General features: G+C 42.8%; 1 protein-coding gene across 12 annotated transcripts in view; it reads right to left on the reverse strand.

Moving 5' to 3' along the window:
* Nucleotides 1-26,135, reverse strand: part of RNLS (renalase, FAD dependent amine oxidase) — a 332,808-nt gene that overhangs the window by 172,125 nt on the left and 134,548 nt on the right. The window lies entirely within an intron of this gene.

Below are 26,135 nucleotides of genomic sequence, written 5' to 3' on the forward strand. Positions count from 1 at the left end.
TTCACAGTTAATGATTTTTATCGTACAATTTTTCTATTTATTATTTCTCATTTTATTCGTCTTTCCATTACAACTTCAGAAAAGAAAACTTGAGTTTGGACCATATCAGAACAAAAGCTCCAAAGGGTTAAATTTATAGTTCTCAGTTGTCCTCTCTAGACATTTTGCTACTAAGTTCAAACAAGAAAGGTGTTGTGAGGACTGAACGTAAATTATAATTTTGGTCCCAGGAAGTCACAAAATAAACTAGTCCCCACAAAAATATGATGTCTAAGACATAAGCACAGTGGTCAGTGCTAAAATATGAGAGTTTGAGACATGTGATGCCACAATATCACCAGCTCTTTCTAATATATTGAGGTGGCTTAAGGGAATCTTTAGACAAGAGTTAGAAGACATACAAACACACATAGAAACACAAGATTCCAACATCATTCTTCTATGGGAGCTCTAATGTGGCTGAACTCTGATTCCCTCCTCACAGTCGGCTAACTTTTCATGATTCCAACACCTGAGGAGATTTCCCACAATGCCCTTGGCTGCTTCTCATATCAGTCAATGATTTCTGTAGAAGTTGGTCATGCACAGCCTGATGGTCAACCCCACAGTGATCCTGGGGCCTTATCTCACTCTGTGCACTCCAAAAAACTTACATATGAGCATCTGATCATTGCTCCATGTTCTACAACGTTTATACTCCTCTATATTCTTTTTATTTTGAAAAGGTCAAATTGGTTTGCTCGCTGGACCATGTTATACTCATGTTTGTTGTTACCCAGACTCTAATTCTGTTCCACACTGCCTTCATCATTGATTCCGTACATCTGCCCACTTACTGCTGGTTGACTCACCCTCACATTCATACTGGCTCAAACTCCATGCTCTATTTTTTTTTTTTTTCACTCTGTCCCTGCCCAAACACAGCTCATTGTTTATGTAATGAAGTCAACAAACATGTATTGAGCATACAAGCTGCCAGGCCCTATGCAAAGAACAGGGCATAGATACAGCCCCTCATGGAGCACACACCTAATTGGGAAGACAGATAAACAAGATTAATGGCGAAAACATAATGTGTGCATTAGAGAAGACTGAAGCACTGTAGAGGGAGAGTCAACTCTGTCTGCTGTAAAAAGAATTTAAAAAGATATACTGGTGAGCTGGATCTTGAAGAACACACAGAATTAATCCAGCCAGAGAAGGAAGGAAAAGGCTTTCAAAGTAGAGCAAGAGTCAGGTGCAAAGGTAGGAAGGTGTGTGAGCGCACAGGACACTCAGGGAACTACAGGTAGCCCAATGTGGCCAAAGTGAAGGGTGTGGGAGACTGTTGTGGCTGGTAGTGAGGCTGTGGAGATGAGCCTGGGTCACATGATGCTTAGGATTCTGGACTTCACCTATCCCACAGATCACCGGATTCCCCTGAAGAACTTTAAGTAGGATGTGATATGATCAGATTTGTATTTCAGAAAGTCCACAGGTGAGGAAAGGACTGGAGCCATGACAGGCTGAAGGCAGGAGGGACCAGTGAGGAAGCCACTGAAATAACTCACAGAAATAAGATAGCAGCAGTGTGGATGGAGCAAAGGGAAATCCAAATAGAACTCAGGTTGATCTTATTTTTCTACTATGTGCCAGGCACCATGATTTGCCTTCATGAAATCCTCACAGCAAGGAAGGTGTTGAACGAAGCCACAAGCACCTCATTTTATAGATGAAGAAACTGCCTTGGGATTAAATAGTTTATTTGGGTTCACAAGATGACAAAGGGGAGATCTGTATTCACATCTCTGTGGTTCCAAGCTCACTTTATAAATATTTGGAACACACATCATTGATAGAAAACCCAGGTGAGGCAGATGTTTTAACCAAGAGGGAATGATCATTAATATCAAATCCTTCAACCTAAGTTGAAAAAAGAGACACCTGAACAATATCCAAAGGTTTGGACAGTCATGGATGACCTTGGAGGAGGCTTGAGATCAGATGGCTGGGGAAGAGAAATGGGGGAGAGCTGAGGGGATTACACACGTACCTCAACCACTCTCTCAAGACACTTAATAATAAAAATAAAGGGACTCTAAATATTCTGTGGTTTCTCAATTGCTCTCTGTAGATTGTGCCCCAAACCACTGAGCTTCTCAACATAAAGAAAACTTTACCCATGCTTCAAATAGAATCTGTCAAATAATGACTAGCGTTGAATGAATACACATTCATCCTTAGCACTGATTCTGAAGAGAGACTAGAAATATTTAACATCTTTGTTTTGGACATAGATCTGTGGAGGGACATCCCAGCCCTAGAGGAGGAGTATTTACTCACCTCTGTGTTTGAGGAATCTCTTATGTCCCTTTAAAGTGAGAGAAAACGTGAGCTCCTGTGACTAAGAGGAAACCAGGAAGTCAGATCCCCTTCCCAAGGTCACGTAATAATACATTGAGGCAGAGGCTGAAGCGAAGATCTCCTGGTTCCCACTCAAAGGCTTCCAGGCACTGTGCTCCTGGATCCTGTTCTGGCAGTAAATGTCTTTTTCTTGGTCTTTTCTTCTGCCCCCTCCTCCTCACTAATCTGCATCTCATGCTCCAACTCTGTTAATAGCTTTTGCTGGCCTATAGTTTCCTCCAGTCTTCCCGTGAACACATTGCAACTCCATTCCCAACATTACCTGACATTCATTAATTCGTTCGACACATACCAATTAAGCACCGCGTTTGGCACTGGGAAAACAATGGTGAATGGCGGTGTGTTCCCTCCCTCACAGAGGCGAGTCTTCTTTCAAGAAGTTCTCACCTACTTGGTCGCACACTGACACCATCTTACGTCAACTCGATCTTAACACCTTCCTTGCTTCATACGTATGAACTTCCTCCCAGTAGGCAACCAAATGCTCACTGCTCTGTTTGCAGCTTGGCCCAGACTATTAATTAGGCATCAGTGAGGTAAAATGGGGTGAGGGTGGGTCGCAGTTTCCATTTAGGTTAAAGGACCTCTTCCTTCCTTTCTCATATCTCTCCCTTTCTGTGCTTCAGTGGTTTTGTTGGTGGGCAAATCAGACTCTTGCTTTGTCTCCACAATTCGCACATTCAGATATGTTTCAGTTTATCCGAGCGGATCTGACCTGTGCTATTTTCTATTTCTCTTGCAGGTGAGGATAAAGTTTCCTCATGTCAGTATCTTTTACTCATCATTTGGGTTTAATAGGTAAGCCCCCAAGAACCCCGATCTTATTTTGGTCCTCTCATTTTGTATTTCATACCAAAAGAAAACAGTCTCCACAACACATCTGTACCAAAATTAAAGATATGGAAAACACTTTCTACCTGAAGAAATCAGTACAAATAACGTAAGTCATTTTCTCATTTAGGCTGGTTCTCTAGATACATGCTTTCCACATTAAATGGATTGTAAGGAGCTCTGTTTGTTTGTTTGTTTTGTTAGTTTCTTCTTGACACCCGGTTACCATGAATCAAGTGGTCTGAATCCACCTGGAAAAATACACAGGAGGCTTCTAATTTGGTCTTCCATTCATCTAGGTTTGTCTTAACCACTGCGACGGTGCACTAAGAGCAAGCTTTCCATGAGCATAAGAAAAAGGATGGTTAAAAGTCCTAGAGCCAAAGAGACATCAGAGATTAGGAAAGTCACATCATAGGATTTGGAGATGAGGAAACCGAAGATGGGAAGGATGAGGTTGTTTCTTAGACCGGTTCAGGGAATAGTTCTCATTTCCTTTCTTTGGTCTACATCTGCTTAAGCCATGGGATCTCAAGGTAACATCCATATGTGTGTGGACACACCGCTTATCAGATTCTTAAAGAAGACTAAGGCTGCTGTCTGAGACTTGATTTTAGAGACTCTGACTATGACGCCTTCTTAATGTGAAATCCTCAAGTATATGTGCACATTTTGCTTACTGGATGTATGGGAAAATCACAAAAGCAGAAGGCTCTTTTATTTTTTTAATTTTTTTTTAACATTTATTTATTTTTGAGACAGAGAGAGACAGAGCATGAACGGGGGAGGGTCAGAGAGAGAGGGAGACACAGAATCCGAAACAGGCTCCTCCAGGCTCTAAGCTGTCAGCACAGAGCCCGACGCAGGGCTTGAACTCATGGACTGCAAGATCATGACCCGAGCCGAAGTCGGCCGCTTAACCGACTGAGCCACCCAGGCGCCCCAGCAGAAGGCTCTTTTGAAGTTTACAGCCCAGTGCAGCCACTAGCAAACTTGTGGCCCTTGTTAACTTTTATTTTAATGGCATATAGGGTGGGGATTGGGGTCGTGAGTAGTGAGAAGCCCGTCTTGCTCAGAAATGACCCCTCCAATCTACCTGCCTATTTGGGATCCATTCAGTTAACCAAATTTATCCTTGAAGCTGATAGGAATTAGCTCACAATTTTCTCCCGTGCCTCTCAGATCTACTGCAGTGAGTACACTGAAGTCTGATCTTGGGCAGGGAGGAATACTTTTGAGAAATCAGGCAGTGGGGGGCTATAACTCTGGGTGACAAGTCAAAAGGAGACTGCAGAAGTACCAAAACCCTCTCTGGTTTTCAATGCTGCCTCCAACAAAGTACCCAGATGGAAAGTATGCAGATGCGGTAAAGCGTGTATGAGCCATTAGGCAGGTCGCACTCTGGGCATGGTAAGAAGGTCTCAGTTGAGACAGACACTCCAGGGGGCTGGGAAGGCAACAGGAGTTCAGGGGGAAAGATCATGAGCACGTGGGCAAATGAACCTGTAAGAAATGGTTTTGTGGGATAGTAAAATATTTACTTCTCTTTGCCTGTTAATGATGCCGGCTCCCGCCTCTCCCCAAATAAACGACTCATGTTGAAAATAACTCAAGGTCATTATGAAGCTTAGAAAAGGCCTATGGCATTTGAAAGAACTGGAATTCAAGAGTGCATTGAGGTTTTGTTCATATCAAAAGAACAGATTATTCATTTTGACTCAATGGGCTGGACTGATGATTTTATAACCAAAATCTCAACCACGCCATTTATGAGGCTGAGTTGATTTGTGCTTTTTTGAATGGCTTTCTTCCCCGCCTCCATCAGTGAGGTGAATATATCGCCACTGGTGTGTGTGCCTAGGGAAACATTCAAAGAATAAAAGTTGACTTCGTACACATTTATACGTTATATGACTAAGTTACTTGACCTTTCTCAGCTTCAGTTTTGCTATCTGTAAAGTGGGGATAACAGCAGTCCTGTCTCATTGGCTTGCTGACTCTCATTAGGATTCAATGAGGTGAGCACACACGACCTTTAGAATAGATCCAGGCATGCAGTAAGTACTCAGTTCGTGTCAGCCATTACACTCTGTACAGGCAATCGATTCCTGCTCCCAGACCAGAATGCACACAAGCTGGTTAATCTCAAAGTCCAAAGCAGGTAAAAGAGGAGGACCCATTACGAGGGTTTCACGGGTAGCAGCTCTGGTCCTGCAGGCTTTCTTCTCTCTGTGCCTGATCTGACTTCCAAGTTCTTTTGGGAGTCTGACCTGCGGAGCTCCTCCTTCCCTGCCTTCATTAGACCTTCAGTGTTCTGACCACAGTTAGCATGACAAAACCTGTCTCTGCCCTTCCTGACCCTGACCTTGATTCCTGTTCCTGTATTTGCATCACAGCAACTCTACCCTAAGAGCTGAAGCACATTAAAAACTCCCACTCCCTTTTCCTCAGAGAAAATGCTACAGCGAATTCTAAGTAGGTGAAGGTTTCAAAATTATTCAATTGCCAACCGATAACCTGACCTCGTTTTTCCTCTCTGCTCTCTGAAGAGAAATATGAGAATTGTATCTGACAAAGTCTGTTAGATTTTTCTTTTTGAGGGCTTTCTTTTTTTTTTTTTTTTACTTCATATGCATTTCTATTTTTGAAATGTTTTACAAGCCTATGTCATTTTTGCAATTAAAAAAAACCCTACATGTGCAAATATATTACCGTTCTGCCTAAAATTTGGTTTGTCCTATGTATCCTTATTGAAAATTGGGTTAAAAAAAGAATGGGGCAATTTTACAAATATCTGTATGTCCCTTTATGGCAATAGAGTTGCTGAGTAACCGACCGAATTCTCTAGAACCCAGGATTGTGCTGGAGCCCCAGGATTATCCTTCTCCACTTAACATCTGGGGTTTCATTCAGGGAAAAGGTCATATCTTAAAGAATTTTATGTTTATTTTTGAGAAACCAGATTCTCATCCTATATAGCTCCATGAGAATTTCCGCGAGGGAGGTTTCTGAATTCTTTCGCGGATTTCCCTGTGGGAATTCTCACAGAATTATATAGGATGAGAATCTGGCCTTCCTAGACTTTATGTCTGGAGGACGGAGTGGGAGCTCAGCTAGGTTATTTTTATTTTCTGCTGAATTCTTCTGGGGGAGGTTGTGCATCTTGAATCAAGATTTTATACGTTTCAAAATTTCCAAAGGCTTTTGAAGAGAAAGCTCTGAAGGATGTAGTTATTATTTGGGAGCCAAAAACTTGGATTTGTACACTGTGGTTCGAGAAGAGATTTCCCCAACCTTCTACAGCGATGTTTCCTCTCACGTGCTTCCTATAGAAAATTTTGGTATAAAGCACCACGCTCAAGTTGGAATTTGGACTTAAAAGCCTTTGATTAATGAAGTAGTTCTTTTCTAAATGACAAGAATCCAAATTTATGGGAAACGATTCTCAGTAAAACTTTACACAGAACAGGTGTAAACAGTCAACTGTGTTAATCTGACAGGCAAAGTAACAAATAGTATACAGTGTGAAAGATAATACATGTTTCCCAAAAAGGTCAAAGTGCCAAAAATGCTGAATAAAATGGCATTCTTATTTCTTGAGGCAACTCGGAGTCCAAATATGAGTTGCATATTTAAATGTCCCTGTTGTTACGATGATGACGAGGACTTCCGCCATAACATTAATATCTACCCTGGGGAAATGGGACAAACAGGGTGCATTAAAAATGTTCTTCATTTTCACTTTGTGAAATTTCAAGCTTAGGACCTCAGCTGCTTATGTTCTCTGGAATCTTTATGATTTTGGCTTTTTGTTGCCCACACGCTCTTATGGACTGTAGATGCCTTCTCTTTAAAATTTTTTTAATGTTTATTTATTTTTTTGACAGAGAGACAGAGCGTGAGGAGGGGAGGGGCAGAAAGAGAGGGAGGTACAGAATCCGAAGCAGGCGCCAGGCTCTGAGCTGTCAGCACAGAGCCCAGTGTGGGGCTTGAATTCACAAACCGCGAGGTCATGACCTGAGCCCAAGGTGGAGGCTTAACCGACTGAGCCACCCCAGTGTCGTTGCAGACGCTTTCTAAGATGCAGATATGAATATAGTTTTTTGTGACAGTGTTGACATCCCTGACTCACTTTACATTCGTGTGTTGTATAAATGCCCACTTCCCCTTTAGAGTTAGTGACCTGAAATGAAGGACTAGGGACTTTTAAAATACAAAAAATATCCACGTAAAATGAAACTAAGGTTCAGTAATCATTCAGTGAAATCCGGGAAACAATGAACCTTGTCTTTTTTTGTCATTTTGTTTCTAATTCCTCGCTGGAGATGCAGAAATAAGCAGCCATGTGTTTGCCTTGATGACGCTAATGACTCAATAGACTTTTTTAATTGCTCGCCTCTACGTGCTCAATACTTTCATGTGTTACTGCATTTGCTCTTTGCAACAACCTCAGTAAGGATCATTAAGCCTGTCTCACAGTTAAGGAAATAAAGGTTCAGGGAGTATTTCCCTGACTTTTTCCAGGTCAGTCAGTTGGTGTGTCACATGTTGGAGAACTGAACTCAACTCTAAAACTGGGTTCTGCTCACACTACCACAGTAGGAAGCTTACACAGGGTGTATTCGGTTATTTTTAGGAGATGCAGAAAGCGTGCATAGTTGAGTCCTCCATACGGTGCTTTCCCTGTGCACACCGATTTTGTAATGATGTTACTGAAAACATGGCACTCAACTTTGGCCATCTGAAATGGTAGAGTCTGTTTCATCAAAGGCTTACGAAATCTGAGTTGAGGAATTTCCTGAATGGCTAAGAAGGTTCTCATTCAAGATAAAGATCAACCACACGTTGTTCCTGTTTTCTGCCTCCATTGGCAAGATTCTCTAGGAATTGCCCAGGCACTGTAAGCGGCCAGGATGTTAAAGCTCCGTTACACATCTCCATCTATGACATCTTACTGAGACCTCCTGGGTTACATGCAGAGACGCGAAAGCCGAAACTACGCATCGCGTTTATGTTCCTGGGCAAGAGGGTCTTTACAAATGTGATGGAGAACTTTAGGACTGACGGATTGAAGCAGATGATCTGTGGGACCTCAGGGAAGTAGCTTTTCTGGAAAGGACTGTGTTCTTAAGCATCCTATGGATGCCCCCTTGAAAGTAATTTCCTAAATGGTCTCACTCTGAGAGGCTGGCCTACGATCTCCTGCTGAACCAGCCCTGATGGCTGGGCCACGGCTTCAGCGAAGTTGCTTAAACACCCCATTGGCTGCCCTGGAGGAACAGGGCCAGGTGTAGAGAGGCCCAGATTCCCTAGGACTCCCTACAAGTCTGAGATTCTTTCGATCGTTTGCTGAAGCCTACTGTAGGGGGAGTGTGGCTCAAACAGGGGCTTCAGCAGACCCCTGGCACCCACAGAAATCCCATCTACTACAAACGGTGTGTTTGCTATACAAGTGACATTTCAAGGAGGTCCCCTCGCTCTTCCTCACAAGCAAACTGCCCCTTCTACTACCTCTGAAGCCAGACCCGGGTTCCAGGAACGTAATTCTGCCTGAGGTCATTTAAACGGCCACTGAGGTCATTGACATGCGCAACTGGTCTGCGGTGGGGCCACTCACTCTATCAGGATCAGAGGACTCCGCTGTCCACCCAGAACTGTCTCTGACCTCTCTGTGGAGGGCGAGAGTGGAGGGGAACGAAGGAAGACAAGGCTGGGCCCACTTTTTCTTTTCCTCCAAATCACTGCCTTTATTTTCCAGGCTCAATTCCTGTTCCTTCTTATTCTTTTGCATTTCTAAAGACGTAGCAATCAGAAGGGGGGAAAAAAACCTATTCAAACATTTAGCTGCCTTTTGGAAAAGAAAGACCATTTAAGTTAATTGCTCTATTTTCGAATTTTGAGGGGTGTTTTCTTCTTCCTTGAGATGCTGTTCCACTGCACATGTGTCACTTAATAGGAAGATCATCGACAGAGAGCCCGAAGGTCTGGTCTTCTCCAGCTCTTACATGGTTTTAGCTGTATTTGGTCAACTATTTCATCATTTGTAAAATGGTGGTTTAAACCCATCACATTGGTTTTTGGAGAGAATCAAATGAAACAATGTCTTAGGAAGACCGTGATGCAGTGCCTGGTATATAGTAGGCTCTTATTTCATAAAGCCAGTATTATTATTATCCATAACATTATGCATAGCCCACATCTTTCTTGTTGGTCACCGAAGTGCCATATAAGTCATTAAGGCTTATTAACTATAAAGCTGGCTAAGGCTAACTCATTTTAAGAAGATGTCGGTTGGGTCTCACGCCCTATGGAGGCTCTAGGGGAAAATCTGTTCTATGGAACTTCTAGTTTCTGGAGATTGCTGGCTTTCTTGGCTTGTGGCCACCTCACTCAACTCTCTGCCTTTGTCACCACAGCGCCTCTTTGTTCCCTCCGTGTTTCTCTCTCTCCCTCTCCCTCTTTTAGGTAGGCTCCACACCCAGCACAGAGCCCAACGTGGGGCTCAATCGCCCAAACCATGAGATCATGACCTGAGCTGAAATCGAGTCAGACACTTAACGGACTGAGCCACCCAGGTGCCCCTCAAAACACCCTCCTTTCCAACCCATGTTGTTGTGTCTCACTTAGTACGTGTGCACCTTTGCCCCATTACACACAAGATCAATCAAGACCCTCTGATAGCTGGCTGTCCTCTTGCCCACAGAAGGAAATTCTAATGTCTGAGCCTGGCATTTAAGGTTCCATACGACCTAGTCATAGCCTCTCGTTCTGCCTTTTTCCTGCTTCAGCCAGTCTGGCCCACTGCGATGTCTCCGCCAGGTTTTCTCTGGCCTTTGCTGCTGGCCATTCTTCTGCCCAGAATGTTGTTTATCTTCCGCTCCTCCTCCTCGGAGAAGACCTCACGAAACCCCGCACATCCTTGTTGTCTTTACTGCACTTTCCACAAGGTCACACTGCCTTGTATTTCATTTTTTATGTCCCTCTTGTCACCTCATCTTGACTTGGATCCCCAAGGGCAGAATTTTTTTTATATCTTTCTAGGCCCGACACGTCTATCATCCTTCTTCATAAGTAGCTAACTCTTGATAAGGATAACGCTTCTGGAGGGAAAAGCTCTGTCTTTATTTCATTAACTTCTGCTCTATTTGAAATAGTCACTTAAACATTAAATGATAGCTCCAAATATTAAAGGTGGCTTTCCTCTCGGAAGAATGAGAGTCCTGGTATCTCATCTCGTTTTCTGCGAACACCACCTTATTCATTGCACGCGTGATTTTAAAACGGTCCTATATTGAAGGATGGGGGATATGAATTAGAAACCTAGAAGAAAAAAGTGGTTTCCAGTATGGATATAATTTTACCTCAGACAGTTACTGTTTCAAAACCCATCTACGGCATATAGCAAATCACTGAAAATATATACGGCCTATTCAGTATTTCTTTCAAGGAACTGGGACTGGAATTTTATAATGGCCCGGGTCTCCTCTGATGCGACATCTGCTGCTTCCTTATCCTTTCTTCCAGATACCCGGAAATTCCGAGGATTAATTAATTTAAACTCCATCAGGGTGTTCTGTTTACTAATCGTGAGCAAACCTCAGAACAGACAGCGGACCTGTAGTTTGAAAGTGTGCCTATTTCATGATTTAGTTTTCCTGTTAAATAAGAAGTTTGAGGGGCGCCTGGGTGGCTCAGTCCGTTGAGCGTCCGACTTAGGTTCAGGTCACGATCTCACAGTTCGTGAGTTCAAGCCCCGCGACGGGCTCTGTGCTGACAGCTCAGAGCCTGGAGCCTGCTTCAGATTCTGTGCCTCCCTCTCTGTCTGCCCCTCCCTCGCTCATGCTCTGTCTCTCTCTGTCTTAAAAATAAATAAAACATTTAAAAATTACTTTAAGTGAGAAGTTTGATAGAAATCCCACAAAAGAATAAGAGAAGATTAAAAAAAAGAGACAATGGAAGAAATCACTTTCTTTCCCTTTTGTTGCTTTCCTACAGTTATTGCGATCTTTCCAAGTGGGTGCTTTTTATAAAGGGAACACTTTACAAAACGCCGGGGGCACTGGTGGTTGAATCCCCAATCACTGAACAAACACTTCCTGAGAAACTAATTTGGCCGCGCCGGACAAAGGCTGACTCTGTTAAGGTTGATGACTTAGCATTTCGTCACATCCGAAGGAACGGTCACTGAGCTGCTTTGCCGAGCAAGCTGTGTGAGGCCGCGTTTCTGGGTTTGAGCCCTCCCGAAACGGGCGCACGCTTCCTAGAATGAGGATTGAAAAGCGGTAGCCGTACATCAGAAAACAACCGTTTCAACCCGAGGATCTGACGGAAACGCTCGCCAAGCCTACCGACTGCATACAAACAGCCAGGTGACCGTACTGGCAGCCTGGGGGTTTCTCTGCCAAACCCGGCTCGTCGGCTCATCTGTTCTCAGTCGCCAGGGCCGGGCACTGGCGCCACGCGCTCCTCGCCTCCTTGGGCCCTGGCACCGCGTGGCTTCCCGCCGGGACCGCCACCTGCAGCGCGCGGGCCCCTCCCCGGGGGGGACCCGCTCCGCTCTCCGTTTGAGGACGTGTTACGGTCAAGCCTGGCGCGGTGGAAGACGAGCATGCGCTGTCGAGCCGGGTGGCCCGGAGTTTAACCCGCATTCACTGTGTGTGTGTGGCCTCGGGCCAATCACTCGTCCCTCCTGTGCCTCGGTTTGCTCATCTGTCACGCGAGGCATCTCCTCCCCGAGCCGCCACCGTTCTCCTTTACCCTGTTGTCTCTTCCTTGGTGGCTCCACCGCCACCGGGCACGAGCGCGTTCGCCTGTCCGCCCTCACACTCCCTGCCCTGCGCTAGAAGGTCCGAGGGGGCCGGGACTCTGCCTTCCTCACGCCGCACACGCCCTGGCACCTGCCACCTGAGTCCACCTGCAGGGGGGTCGCGGGGTCGCGGGAGGCGCGAAGGGCGGGATGACGGCCTGGAGAAGGGCGCCAGGAGCCGGAAGTCCCTCCTTTCGGAGTCCCTCCTCTCGGCCGCTCCCGGAAGACCGCGCGGATGGAGCAGAGAAAAACCGGAAGCTGGTGCTGAGGCTGGAGGAAGTGACCCAGGCACAGGGAGGGACGAAAGGGAGCTCGGCTGCGCGTGGTAAGGAGACGGGGAGAGGAGGCGGCCTCAAAAGGGTCTCACGGCCGCACATGGATGGCACGTCCCCGGGCCGTGAGGAAAGCAGGGCGCCGCGCTGACGGAAGCAGAGGCTAACGGGAGGCCAGGGCTCCCTGCCCAGCCGGTGACTTGAGGCAGCCCACACCCATCTGAAAGTGTTCTTTCATAGCCTCCAACCAATGGAACGTTCTTCTCTCCCTTCTCTCCCTGGTGGACGTAGAATGGAAGGCCAATGTCAATGGCGTGATGAGTGAGGGAAGCTGCTGATGTAGCTGCACACAGTGCTGACGCACGACCCAGGTGGTGATATTCAGACAATGAAGAGATACAAAACATTTTAATGCAGGAACGCACACTAAGGAAAATGCGTGGGACCAGATGCTCTTGGCAATTGGGGCAGAATGTCCGGTGTCAGGGCCAACCTTGGTCCTCGGCACAAGATCCTCGGTCACTGGCTGCTCTGAGATTTGGAGCGATGGCTGGTAATGCTTTTCCCTTCGGCTGCGTTTTAAAAGAGGCACCTACCAGGATTTCAAATACGAAGCAAGAATTTACGTGACCTTCCAGCATCGTGCGCGTTGACGATTCTTTACGCGGCTTTGGGTTTGGTAGCTGTGAATTTTGTCATAATCAAGACGCTCAAATACATTGCCGCACGCTGTAAATTTGGGTGATATCCACACCACAGTCATTAGCACCATGTTCCTGAAAGGTTTGAAGAGGAGGAGGGAACTGTGCATATAACACTGCACCCCCGTCTACGCCTTCCCCACACTTCTTCAGAACAGATGGCAGAGAGGCATTAGTTGTCTCATGTTTTGTTTTGAAACCTTTCGTGGTAAAATAAACAAATTCTGCGGTAGGGTTTTTATTTGTTAGGGCATGCGACTCGCATGCAGTTAAATGCCCTTACCCCACAACCCAGGCCCCAAAGCCCAAAGTGAACAACGATAAAAAGACGCAGCGAACAAAACTAATGCACGAGCGTAAATAGCAACTGATCAAGCTCCAATTCTACCTGCAGCTTCCATTTCTGTCCCGATGTGTTTCGCGCATCACATCTTCTGTTCACCCACAAATTAATGTTCCGTGGTGCTACATGTACTGTTATTTTGCATTGCAGTTATGTTTAAAGTAGTTTAGACCAAGTGGCACCAGCAACAATTATTTAGTTATTGGTGCACCAAGTGTGAGCTACAATGCTGGGTATAGGAGTGGAAGACGTGGCCATTGCTTCAAGGAATTGAAGGTCCAGTTAGGGATTTTTCTTGTAAAATAATAACTAAAAACACACAGCAGTAGTGAATGTTAAGTGGCAGCTAATTGGTTTAGATGGCAGATGCTATGGGAGGTCAGAGGAAGGGGAATGTGTGGGACGGAGAAGGAAACATTCACGGGAGGTACGAGTGGAGACTAAGCCAAGCAGAAAGGGAGGGAAAGGCAAACGCGAGAGTAAAGGCACCGGGCAGCAACACACGAGTTATGTTTGAGGGGACAATGAACCAGCAAGAATGATGAAGCTGGGAAGAAGGTAGGAAGACAGAAAATAGATGTATCAGAGTATCCCTGCACATGTTAAAGTTCCACGATTGTCCCAAAACTAACTAGGAAGTTTCCTCTGTTGCCGAACAGAGGGGTAGTACACTATACTTCGAATGTGACTGCGCCTGTCTGTTCAGTTAGGTGGCGGTTTACTGAGTGTCCCTGGGTGTGTACTAGCTGCTGCAACTGTAAGGAGTTAGGATATGGTCCTTTGCCCTCAAGAAGATGACAGTCTAACATGGGATACAGAGAAGTCCATGTGAATTCGAACCCCAGGTGACAGTCGTAGCCATGTCAGAACCGGAGCACCTTTGATGGTCCACTACAACCCCGTTTTAATGAAGTGTGTTCATGTGAATAATGAGGAAGCCCAGACTGGAAATCAAGAAGGGACTCATTGGCACTCAGGTCTTCAATACTGCCACCCAGGACAACTGTGGTGACAACTTAAGGGGGCTGTAGGCTGTACCCATATAACACTTTGCCCTCTTTCCTGGACTATTGGGAAGGAAGCAAAAAAGGAGATCAAGGGAAAGCAATCCTCACAATAGGAAGTCAGGCCTCCTGAATGAATAGGTGCTTTCAGAAGAGACAAAGGGGCAGGCATTCTATTAGTCCTAATTGCTAGCACTTAATCATAGCTGGCATTTGTGGATCACCTATTACCTGCCGGGCACTGTTCCAGGTGCTTTACAGGTATTAACTAAATTATCACCACAACTCCAGGAGACAGGCACTATTATTATCCCCTTTTTATAGGTACCTGGTGGTCAGATAAAGTTGCCCAAAGGCACCCAAGTCAGTAAGAGGAAAATATAAGATTCAGACTCAGCCACACTCTTAATCAGTGTGGCATACAGCTTTCTCACACGTGCAGAGATCCCACGGGGTGACAGTGCTGCAGGGAAAAGGGGGTGCTTCAGAAATATATCAAATAAAGATCAGTTAGATCTGAGAAAAGTTAGAATGGGTAGGGCAAACTGATGCAAAGAGCCCGCATTTATCTGGCTTGGTTTTGTTTATACATTTTTTTTTCCATTTCTTAACACCATGGTTAGAATGAAACATAAACAGGGAATGGTTTCTTTTAGATAACTAATAAAAGTAGTATTTAATATTCATTGAACAGGGGCGCCTGGGTGGCTTGGTGGGTTAAGTGTCTGACTAGGCTCAGGTCATGATCTCGTAGTTGGTGGGTTTGAGCCCCGCGTCGGGCTCTGTGCTGGCAGCTCAGAGCCTGGAGCCTGCTTCAGACTGTGTGTCTCCCTCTCTCTCTGCCCCTCCCCTGCTCACACTCTCTCTTTCTCTCAAAAATTAAAAAAAAATTAAAAAAAAAACATTAAAAACAGAGTATGCATTGAACATCTATATATGCCAGGTACTCCACAGGGATACCATTATTATCACCATATTACATGAGAAGAGAAGAGAAGAGAAGAGGAAAGGAAAGGAAAGGAAAGGAAAGGAAAGGAAAGGAAAGGAAAGGAAAGGAAAGGAAAGAAGAAAAAGAAAAGAAGAAAAAAGAAAAGGAAAGGAAAGGAAGGAAAAGAAAAGAAAAAAAGAAAAGAGAAATGAAAAGAAAAAAAGGAAAGGAAAGAAAAAATGAAGAGTCTCACATTAAGCAGAGAGAGGCTCGTTTAGCCTTTACCTGGATGCGCACGGTTAGTGAGGATGGGAACACGGGCGTGTCTGACTCATCTTCCCGTCACACTGTGTGCAATGATACCTCCAGGTTACCGGCCTCGTGGATTCTCTGGGTTTGCTCTTCTTCCGTTAGTCCGTCAGGGTGCCCAAAGCCCTGCTTGCAGAGTGCAGTTGAGACACAGCGTCGAGGCATCATGCTGTATTTCTTTGACAGGGTGCTGGTTCTTCGTGGCCCTTAGGAGCCAGAACTATTTGGGAACTAGATGGGGTCACCCACACCTCCGCCTCCACCACAGCCTGGGAGACTGTGGGTCTCTTTCCCATAGCTACTATCTCGTATTTACCTATTAACTATTCTTCCCCTTGAGGCGAGATTTGTAACCCACCGGACACATTTGCAGCTATAAACTCTGGAAAGGGAAGGGAACATCACATCTCATTTCAAGCTGCACGAGCAGACACCCATGATCTCCTGACGGACGGGAGCTGGCTGCAGATGGCATTATTTCTGTGAAATTTCCAATTGCCGAGTAAGAACTTTGATCTCAATAAAGGCACACACAGCAACAGCGGTTTAGAACAGAGAGAAATTAGTCCCATTCTTCACCTCATTAGGAAAGATAAAAATGGTGCTTACTGGATAGGTCTTCCCTATGCCTGTCATCTGATATGTTTTACAGTAGCTCATTTGGTCCTCACGAGGACCCATGGAGGATGCCCTCATTTTATACATGAAATCGTTGAACTTCAGCATGGTTAGATAAGCTCCCCCCCCTCCCAGGTCAAACAATTAACGAGTGCCAGAGGCAACTCAGACACATCTATGCTTTTTTTTTCCTTAACTATGTTGCCTGTGTAGGAGAAAGCAAGAAGTCAACTCTTCGTTCCTACCAGAATTTTTACAAAGATTAGAAATGCCCTGAATGATGAGAAGAGAGGTTTGTAGGCGGAGATAATGCGAATCAAAAAAGGACAGAAACTGTTGTTAGAGGCAGTGGCACTTGAAGGAGAACATTTCACTTCCAAACCACTTCTTGCTCCATTTCTGTTTCTTGGGATAGCATGCAGGTATGATACTGAATTTATTTGCCAAGGGAAAGGATTACACTATTAGCAATAAGAAAATACAGTTTTGCGTTTTTCTGGGCAGCATGCTGAAATGCACCCCCTCCCCCGCGCCAGGTGTTAAATGCCTGGCTAAAACACGAAAGGCTCACGTCTATTCATTTACCTTTTTCGAATATTGTCTTTTGCACTAAGCTTACTGGTCTCAATTTGATTCTCCTGACGGCGCTCTGCTTCAGCTCTCAAATGGCTAAAACCATGTCTAGAATCGCCACTGAAGAATAATCTGACTGACACTGATAAGATTGTGCATGTGGTTTTGACCCTTAGAGAGGATAGTGGGAGGATATTATCCTTTCTACTTTGTGCCATTCTCAGAGGACAGTCCCAAATGTGTAAGCAAATGTGAAAGAGATATAAAGGGAGAGCCAGATTGCCAGAGATCCATTACTTTACCCCTGAGGCGTGTGGCTATCACAGAACTGGGGCAAATGCCAAGAGCGTGGAATTCTAAGGGAGGCTCCCTGAAGTGACTCATCTATTTAGACAACATCAGAGGAATATCAGGTCAGATCCTACCGGGTGACGGGGTTAATACACCATGGGCATCTGGTAGTCCCTTTGGGAATTACATACATTTACGGGCAACCTGAGTACAGCGTGGTGAAGTGTCATTAAAGACGAAGGCCAATTTATTTCTATTCAGAATTCAGAATGGAAGGGGTGGTTGGTCTTGTACATTTTCCCTTGGGCCGTGCACTTACAAACATGGATGATGGCCATGATAGGTGTGAAAGGTAACAGATAAATATCTACTTTACTGAGCAATATCCGGGGGTCTTGAGAGAATTGATACTGTCATTAGTCTTCTCATCTACCAAGAAATAGCTTCTTTTGAAAGATCAGGGTGCAAATTACCATTCTACATAGAGATGCAAAGTAAGACAGTAGAAAAGCGAGCTGACTCTAAGGTCACAGGAACCTGTGTTAGAGCTGGGCCGTGCCACTTTCCAGCAGTGTAACCTGGAGCAGGACACTGAATCCCTCTGAGCCTCAGTGAATCGTGTGTAACATGGACATAAAACAGAACATAAGTTCCTTATAAAGTTGCTGTATAATCAAGATGATGTGTAGAAAATCCATCTGTAATGTGAACAGTGCTATACGAAGGTTAGTTATTCCTGCTATATTTAGAAGGTCAAAAAAGAAAAAAAGGATCACTAGAGTAATGTTAATCAAATTGCAGTTTCCTAAACAGGAATGTTGAACAAACCCGGAGTTCAAGCTGATCTGCCCTCCAAGACTGAAGGACAAAAGTTACTGGAGCCGTTGGCTGAGCTCAAATCCCATGAAGGACAAGAGTGACTGGAGCCATTGGCTGAGCGCAAGTCCCATTCATCAACCTGCTCCTTAATGGATCACGCTTTTGGTGTTATATTTAGGAAATCTTTGCCTAATCCCAAGCCCCAAGGATTTTTCCTGTATTATCTTTTAGAAACTTAATAATGTTAGGTTTTATACGTAGGGTCTATGATCCACTTTGAGTTAATGATCCACTTTGATCCCACGTTGTGAGTTATAGATTGGAGTTCTTTGTCTTTTCTTTTAAGGGTGCAGTTGCACTATTGATGCAGCACAATTTGATGAAAAGATAATCTTTTTTCCTTCTCTGAACTGCTTTCGCATCGTTGTCAGAGATCAATTGTCTATGTATGTGTGGAACTATTTCTATCAGGTCCCGCTGACCTACTTGTCTACCTCCATGCTGGTGCCACATTGTTTTGACTACTGCAACTTCATGATATTCCTGAAATCAGGTAATGCTAGTCCTCCAACTCTGTTCTTTTTTCAAGTTGTTTTCCCTATTCTAGATCCTTTGAGTTTTTACATGAATTTTAGAATGTCAATTTCCACAAAGAAATTTGATCGTAGGGAATTTGATTGTGACTGCACTGAATCCACAGATCAATGTGGGGAAAATATTGAGTCTTCCAATCCCTGAAAAAGAGATCCCTCTCGATTTATTTAGGTCTCCTTTATGCCTATCAACAATGGTCTTCTAGGTTTTAGGTATGCATTAAAAAAACGTTTTTTAATGTTTATTTATTTTTGAGGGAGACAGGGAGTCACACAGGGCATGTGTGGGGAAGGGGCAGAGAGAAAGAGGGAGACACAGAATCCGAAGCAGGCTGCAGGCTCTGAGCTGTCCGCACAGAGCCCAACGCGGGGCTCGAACTCACTAACCACAAGATCATGACCTGAGCTGACGTCAGAAGCTTAACCCACTGAGCCACCCAGGCACCTCAGGTATGCATTTTAGATGTGGACTTTGCATATCCTTTGTTAGATATATCCCTAAGTGTGCGGGGTTTGTCAACGCTATTGTACATTTATTACTTAAAAAATTTTTGTTTTATTTCTGGTTGTTCATTGCTAGTGTATAGAAATGCAGTTAAATTTTGCATATTGATCCTACAGTTTGCAATTTTGCTAAACTCACTTATCAGTTCTGCTGTTTTTGTAGATTTCATTGGATTTTCTGTATAGACACTTATATTGTCTGAATAGATGCAGCTTTACTTACACCTTTCTTTCCATTCCAGGTACTTCAGATTTCCTTTTCTTGCCTGATTGTAGTGCCTTCATCTCCTAGTATAATGTTGAATGAAAGTACTAACAGCAGTCATTATTGTCTTGTTCCTGATCTTAGTGAGAAAGCATTTGGTTTTTTATTATGAGATATGGTATCAGCTACAGGCTTTTCGTAGATGTCATTATCAGATTGAGGAAGTTCTCTTCTATTCCTGGCTAGCTGGGAATTTTTATAAATAATGGATATTGGATTTTGTTAAATGTTTTTTCTGCATCTGGTGAGAGGATCATAGATTTTTTTTTTTTTTAAGTTTCTTTATGTGGTGAATTGCATGGATTTTTTTGTGTTAAACTAACCCTGAATTCATGAGATAATTCTCATTTGGTTATGATCCTTTTTATACACAGCTGTTACCATTTACTACAATTTTGTTCAGAATTTTTGTCTTTCTGTTCATAGGGATATTGGTCTGTGGTTTTTTTGCTTGTAATGTCTTTGTATAATTTTGGTATCAGGGTAATAATGCTGGTCTCATGGAATGAGTTGGGAAGTATTCCCTCTACCCCAATTTTCTGGAAGAATTATGTAGGATTGATATTACTTATTTCTTAAATGTTTGGGAGAATTTTCTTAGAGAAACTCTCTGGGCCTGGAGTTTTTTTGTGTGTGAGAGAGAAGGTTTTAAACTATAAATTCAGTGTCTTTAGTATGTCTGGGGCTATTCTGGTTTTCTCTTTCTTCTTAAGTAGGCATTGATGGTTTGTGTTTTTCAAGAAGTTTATCCATTCATCTAAGTTGTCAGATTTACAGGCATAAGTTGTCCATAATATCCCTTTATTATGCTTTTCATAACTGTAGAATCTATAATGATGTTAACTCTCCCATTGACTGATATTGGTAACATATGTCTTCTCTCCTATTTTCATGATCAGTCTGGCTACAGATTTTTATTTGATTTTCTCAAGGAACCAACTTTTGGTCTTATTGATTTCTCTATTGTTTCTGTTTCCTATTTCATTAACTTCCACTTTGATCTTTATTATTTCCTTTCTTCTGCTAATTTTGGCTTTGTTTGCTCTTTGTTTTTTAGCTCCTTAAAGTAGAACCTGAGGTCTCTGATTTGAGACCATTCTTCTTTAGCAATATAGGCCTTTAGTGCTATAAATTTCCTCCTCAATACTGTTTTAGTGGTATCCCCCAAATTCTGATATGTTGCATTTTCAGATTCATTCAGTTCAAAGTGCTTCATAATTTCCCTTTTGATTTTTCCCTTGACCCGTAGGCTATTCAGAAGTGTTATGCAGTTTCCAAATATTTGGAATTTTCCCATATTTCTGTTATTGATTTCTACTTTAACTCCACTGTAGTCAGAGAACATAATTTGTATTATTTGAATCCTTTTACATTTACTGAGATTGTTTTTATGTCCCAGGATATGGTCTTTCTCAGTAAATTTTCCAGGTGTATTTGAAAAGAATGTGTACTTTGCCGTTGCTGATGGAGTGCTCTTTAAGTCAATTAGATAAAGTTGATTGATAAGTAATATTCAAGTGTAAAAGGTCATTGATGTTTTTGTGTCTCCTTTTCTATAAATTATTGACAAAGAAAAATTGATGTCTCTTACAATTATTGTGGATTTGTCCATTTCTCCTTGCAGCTCTATCAGCTGCAAAACAAAAATTTGTTTTGTTTTCATGTATGTTGAAATTCATTAGGTATATATGCATTTAGGACTCTTTCATCCTCTTGAATTGGCCCCTTTATCATCATGAAATGAACTTCCTTTTCCTGTTAATATTTTTTGCACTGAAATTTAATGTTAATATAAGCCACATCAGCTCTATCAGCTATATCAGCTTTTGATTAGTGTTAGCCTGATATAATATATATATATAGTAAATATATTATATATATAGTAAAAAGTATATACACATTCATACTTTTTACTTTTAATATATTTATGTCTTTATATTTAAATGTGTTTCTTTCTAGCAGCATATAAGTTGCATCTTGATTTTTTTAAATTCAATCCAAAAATCTCTGCTTTTTAAAATTTTTTTTTAACATTTATTTAATTTTGAGAGACAGAGAGACAGAGCATGAGTGGGGGAAGAGCAGAGACAGGAGGCACAGAATCTGAAGCAGGCTCCAGGCTCCAAGCTGTCAGCATAGAGCCTCACGTGGGGATCTAACCCACAAACTGCAAGATCATGACCTGAGCCAAAGTTGGCTGCTCAGCCAACTGAGCCACCCAGGTGCCCCCAAAAATCTCTGCTTTTTAATTAGGACATTTAGACCATTTATATTTAATGTCATTATTGATGTGATTGGGTTAAAGTGTATCACTTGCTTTATTTTCCCAGCTGTTCCTTGATCCATCTCCTTTTTTTTTTTGGTCTTCTTTTGGATTCAATAATTTTTTTTTATGATTCTTATTTTATCTCCTTTGTTGGCTTTTGAATTACACCTCTTGGTTTTGTTATTTTAGTGGTCGTAAAGCACTTTTTAAAGTCAAAGTTTTCAAATCAAATACCAAGAAGGATATAAATCTGACCCCCTGCAAGGAATCTGTGGTTATGTATCTCATGTTCAATTTCTGGAGAGGCATTAAAATGAATGGGCTGAAAAGATCAAGCTGAAATGAATGTTTGCAATTCATAATGTTTTAAGTGGAGCTAAAATGCCAGAATACATTTTACTGCTTTTAAACCAAATTCAATCATACCTAGTACAGAGATCAAGTGAGATTCTGGAACCAGCTGAAAATTCTTATTTTTAAATAACGTATAGTTCTCAGTAGTCCCATGCTGAATTTCTTGATAAATTTTGAATATCAGAAATTGTGTTTATCCAGGAAAAACATTAATAACTGGCACCCAAAATAATTGACTAAAAACTCATGTTAATCTAGTGGTCATGGAAAGAAATTATTATTTCAATAAAATAAGGAGAAACACTAGTTTCAATTTTATATATCTCTGATTTTTTGCTGAACACATAGATGGGTGTGATGAGTTGAGCTGGGGACAGAGCAGGGAAATTCCAAGAGGTCTGTGCTGTTAGTGAATCCTAAGATCCACATATCTACAAGGTACACATCTCCATATAAGGGATGGAAACCAGTATAGAAAAACACAGTGGTCCACTTGGTTCTTCTGTGTATTACTGGGGAAGCAGGGCAGTGTGGCATCAGCATAAAAATTCAGAGACAGATAACTGGAGTATCAGTTTTCATTTCATCGCTTGATCTGTGCTTGGGGAACTGTGCTGATTCAGGGTAAGTCACTTAACCTCTCAGAATATGTTTCCTTATCTCAGTATTTAAATATAATAATTTAGATATCATCTAAATATCATGATATATATTTTATAATATTTTCATGAGATAAAAGGAAGCAATTTTGTAGACAATTATCTTTGATTAATTAAGCAGTAACAAATGTACATTATTGTTCTTCTTATTTATTTCTTTTGCTTTTCATTAGTGAAGAAACAGAAATTAGGCAGTAATGAATAGAGCAGAATTCCATTCTTGGAGCCCAGATCCTCATCTCAATAGCTCTGTGAACACATGGTGGTTACTCTTACCACTAGTATTATTGACAAATAACCAATGAAAGGAGTAAGTGAGGACTTAGATCAAACCTCCTTAGTCAGCAGAGGCCACACCACTCAGTGTTGATAATCTAATGCTTTCTGCATTATACTCTCCTGCCCAGAGTATAATGACCTAGGTAATAGTACCAAAATCAAATTAATATTTGTATTGTGCTTATAATTGTTTCACTACAGGCTTGCTATGTTTTCTCCAGGTAACAATGAGTCTCTTGGAAGCCTTCGGTGCAATGTGTTTGCTTAACAAAAGCTTGAAGTGTCCAGCGGCACTATTAAAAATCAGCCTGGTCTACTAGACTCCTCAGATGATTAGCTTATTCAGTAAGCTTCTGATTTGTCAATGTTTTCTCTTTGATTGAGCTCATTCTCTCTCTTATTTCAAAGCGTATTGCATAGCTACCTTAAAACAGAGGTGCATAACTTTTGGAGCATTGAGGTCATATTGGAAATCTTTTGCAAACCTGAGGGCTAATTCTCTGATGTTTACTGGCAGGAAACATCAATGCATTATTGGATGTAGTCATATCAAAAACAAGCCAGGTCTTGCCATTTGCAATCTCCCAACAGAGTAAGGGTGCGTGTGTGTGTGTGTGTGTGTGTGTGTGTGTGTGTTAATAAGGTGATTTTCGAAAAAGGGGTAACAGCAAAACCAAGGAAACTGAGGTAGTGAGGCTTAATTCAAAGGTGCTTATTAGATGGGTTGAGAATTAGGAAACTTGGATCCTACTTCAGGTTCTTTCTGTGAGGTCTTGGGGTACAGGCGTATGACGTTTTCCTCTGCATCCTGAGTTCTTATTATGTGCCAAGAATTATTTGCTGCACATGTAGACCCATTTGCTACTATTACGTCACTATTAGCTCTGAGTTCCTAAGCAATCACTTAACATTTCTGAGTCTGTTTCTTCATCAGTAAACTGGAAACAATAGTCATAACACCTTATAGACTGTATTGTATGGACAAAATGAGCCATTTTTATCCAGACTAAAAAGCCTATAATGAAAATCAGAATAGATACTGGTTGGGAGCACAGGCTGTGGCATTTGGATTTGGTTAGAATAAAGAGGATCTCAGATTGTTGGGCATGTTTCTAATTATAGCTACTTCGTTTGTGAAATGGGAGTAAAGATTGGATCAAAATGGTCGACTGATTCCAGGAATCCCTATACCCTCCCAGACACAAATCTCATGAAGTGACAACAGATATTTTAAACAGTGATTATACAATCACACAACTTTGGAAAACAAGGCGGTGTGCTGTCAAAGGGCCAGAGATTCTGAAGCATCCCTGAAAGTTACAAATCAGGTGGAGACTAAGATCGGAGAAAACCTTGCCCCCAAACACGAGGAGGGCAACTCGCGAAGGTGAGAGCGGTCAAAAACGTGCGGTTGCTGGGTGCAAATAGACACGAGTCACAGAAGCACGTCTGTGTGATTCACTGGCAAACGAAATTCGGACCAGCTGTCTTGTTATCCCCTTACCTCAACTCTTCGTTTGCTGAAGCTGGGAGAAAGGGCCCTGTGACTGGGAAGGCGGATGCCACCAGAAGGAAAGTTTCCAGCACGCCAAAATCAACGTATGTCTCTCCTTTCCCCTTCGTTCATGAGCACCTGTAACTAGACCCAGAACCTTCTCCTGCCCCCCGGCCCAGCCCCCAAGGATTTTCCAGCACGACGTGAAAAGACAAGAGTCAAGCTACCAAATATTTGGAGTAAAGCAACATGAAACCTATGAACAGAGATCAAAAAATAATACATCCCCCCAAACACAGAAGGAAACAGAATTCAAAGAACTAACAGAATACTTCAGTATTTACATAAAAATAACACTCTAGAAAAGAACGTAGAGGACAGTAGTGCCATAAAATAAGAAGAGACCATTACAAAAATGAAACAAGGCAAGAATCCGGAATTTGAAGTTTCCAGGCAACATCGCAAGTGTCTCCAGGGATGGCTATAAAGCAAAAGCGACACAGCTTCAGTTCAAAAGGGAAAGAATATTAAGGGATTCTAATACTGGGATAATAATAATGGGCCCCTTTGGTGTTGTTGAGAGGATTAAACAACAGAAAGCATGTAAGATTGCTTAGTCCACATAGGAAAATTAAAATAAAGAGCTATTTTTTAAATTATTGTAGTTGTTAACAGCTACACTACATAATTCTTAGTTACTAATGTTATAATTTTTTTAATGTTTATTTGGTTTTGAGAGAGAAAGAGAGAGAGAGAGCAGGCGGAGGGCAAAGAGAGAGGGAGAGAGAGAATCCCAAGCAGGCTCTACACAGGGCTCAATCCCGCGAACCATGAGATCATGACCTGAGCTGAAACCAAGAGTTGGACGTTTAACCAACAGAACCACCCTGGTGCCCCTGTGATTGTTATTATATTATAACTAAAAATGAGGCCTCAAGAGTTGATCTATCAGCAAGGTCCTAGGGCTGACCCTGGTGAGCTGATGACGTCGAGATGAAGAGGCAGAGAGGAACCCGGACCCTGGGGCACAGTGATGATCTTCAATAGAGAGTTTAGGGGAGGGACTGTAGGAAGTAAGGTGTGAGTACGAGATGGAAAGGGGCATGGGAGGGTAAAGAGGGATTTGTTAGCTGGCGCTCAGGGAGGAGAAGCCTCCGGGCTGCTGGTTGTGGGCTCACTCGGGGTTCTGGCGAGGTAAGCTGCCACACTAGTCGAGTGAAAGCGCGATGGTCCCAGGGGTTGGACGGAGGCCCTGTGTGCACCAGATGCCACACAGGACGCCAGCATTGGGCTCCTCCTATGGCTTCTTGAGCCCTGCCCACCAAATCATCCCTGTGGCTCCTACAGGTCAGAGATAAAACCTTGGCCCACATGGGTCTCCCAGGACGGTTCCAAATAACAACAAGAATCCCAGGCCTCCATCCTGTATCAAATCCACAGACGTACGAAGGTTTTATGTTTTATTTCCGTTGAGGCTACCAAGCCACTCACGATGATAATTTCGTAGTCAATCAAAGCTTCTAGCACTGAGTATGAACACTGGCAGCAAAGCAAATTTCAGTTTGCTTGTGAGAAATCTTGCCAAACTATAGACCATTACATGCATCCAGAAAACTCTACTGCAGACAAACCCCCAAGTGCCTTTTAAGAAAGTTGCTTCTTTAGAACTCTCTTTTGGGCTTCAAGCTGGTCTTGGTCCCTCAGAATTTTATCAGTAACCTCAAAGCTAAATAAATGTCTTTACTTTTAAGAGAAACAGGACAGCTGGGGACTCATTTCTAGACATTTTATAAAGAACTCATCAAACTAAATATGATACTTC

This window comes from Puma concolor, chromosome D2, assembly GCF_028749965.1.
Source record: "Puma concolor isolate L17-30 chromosome D2, mPumCon1.1.hap2, whole genome shotgun sequence".
NCBI lineage: Eukaryota > Metazoa > Chordata > Mammalia > Carnivora > Felidae > Puma > Puma concolor.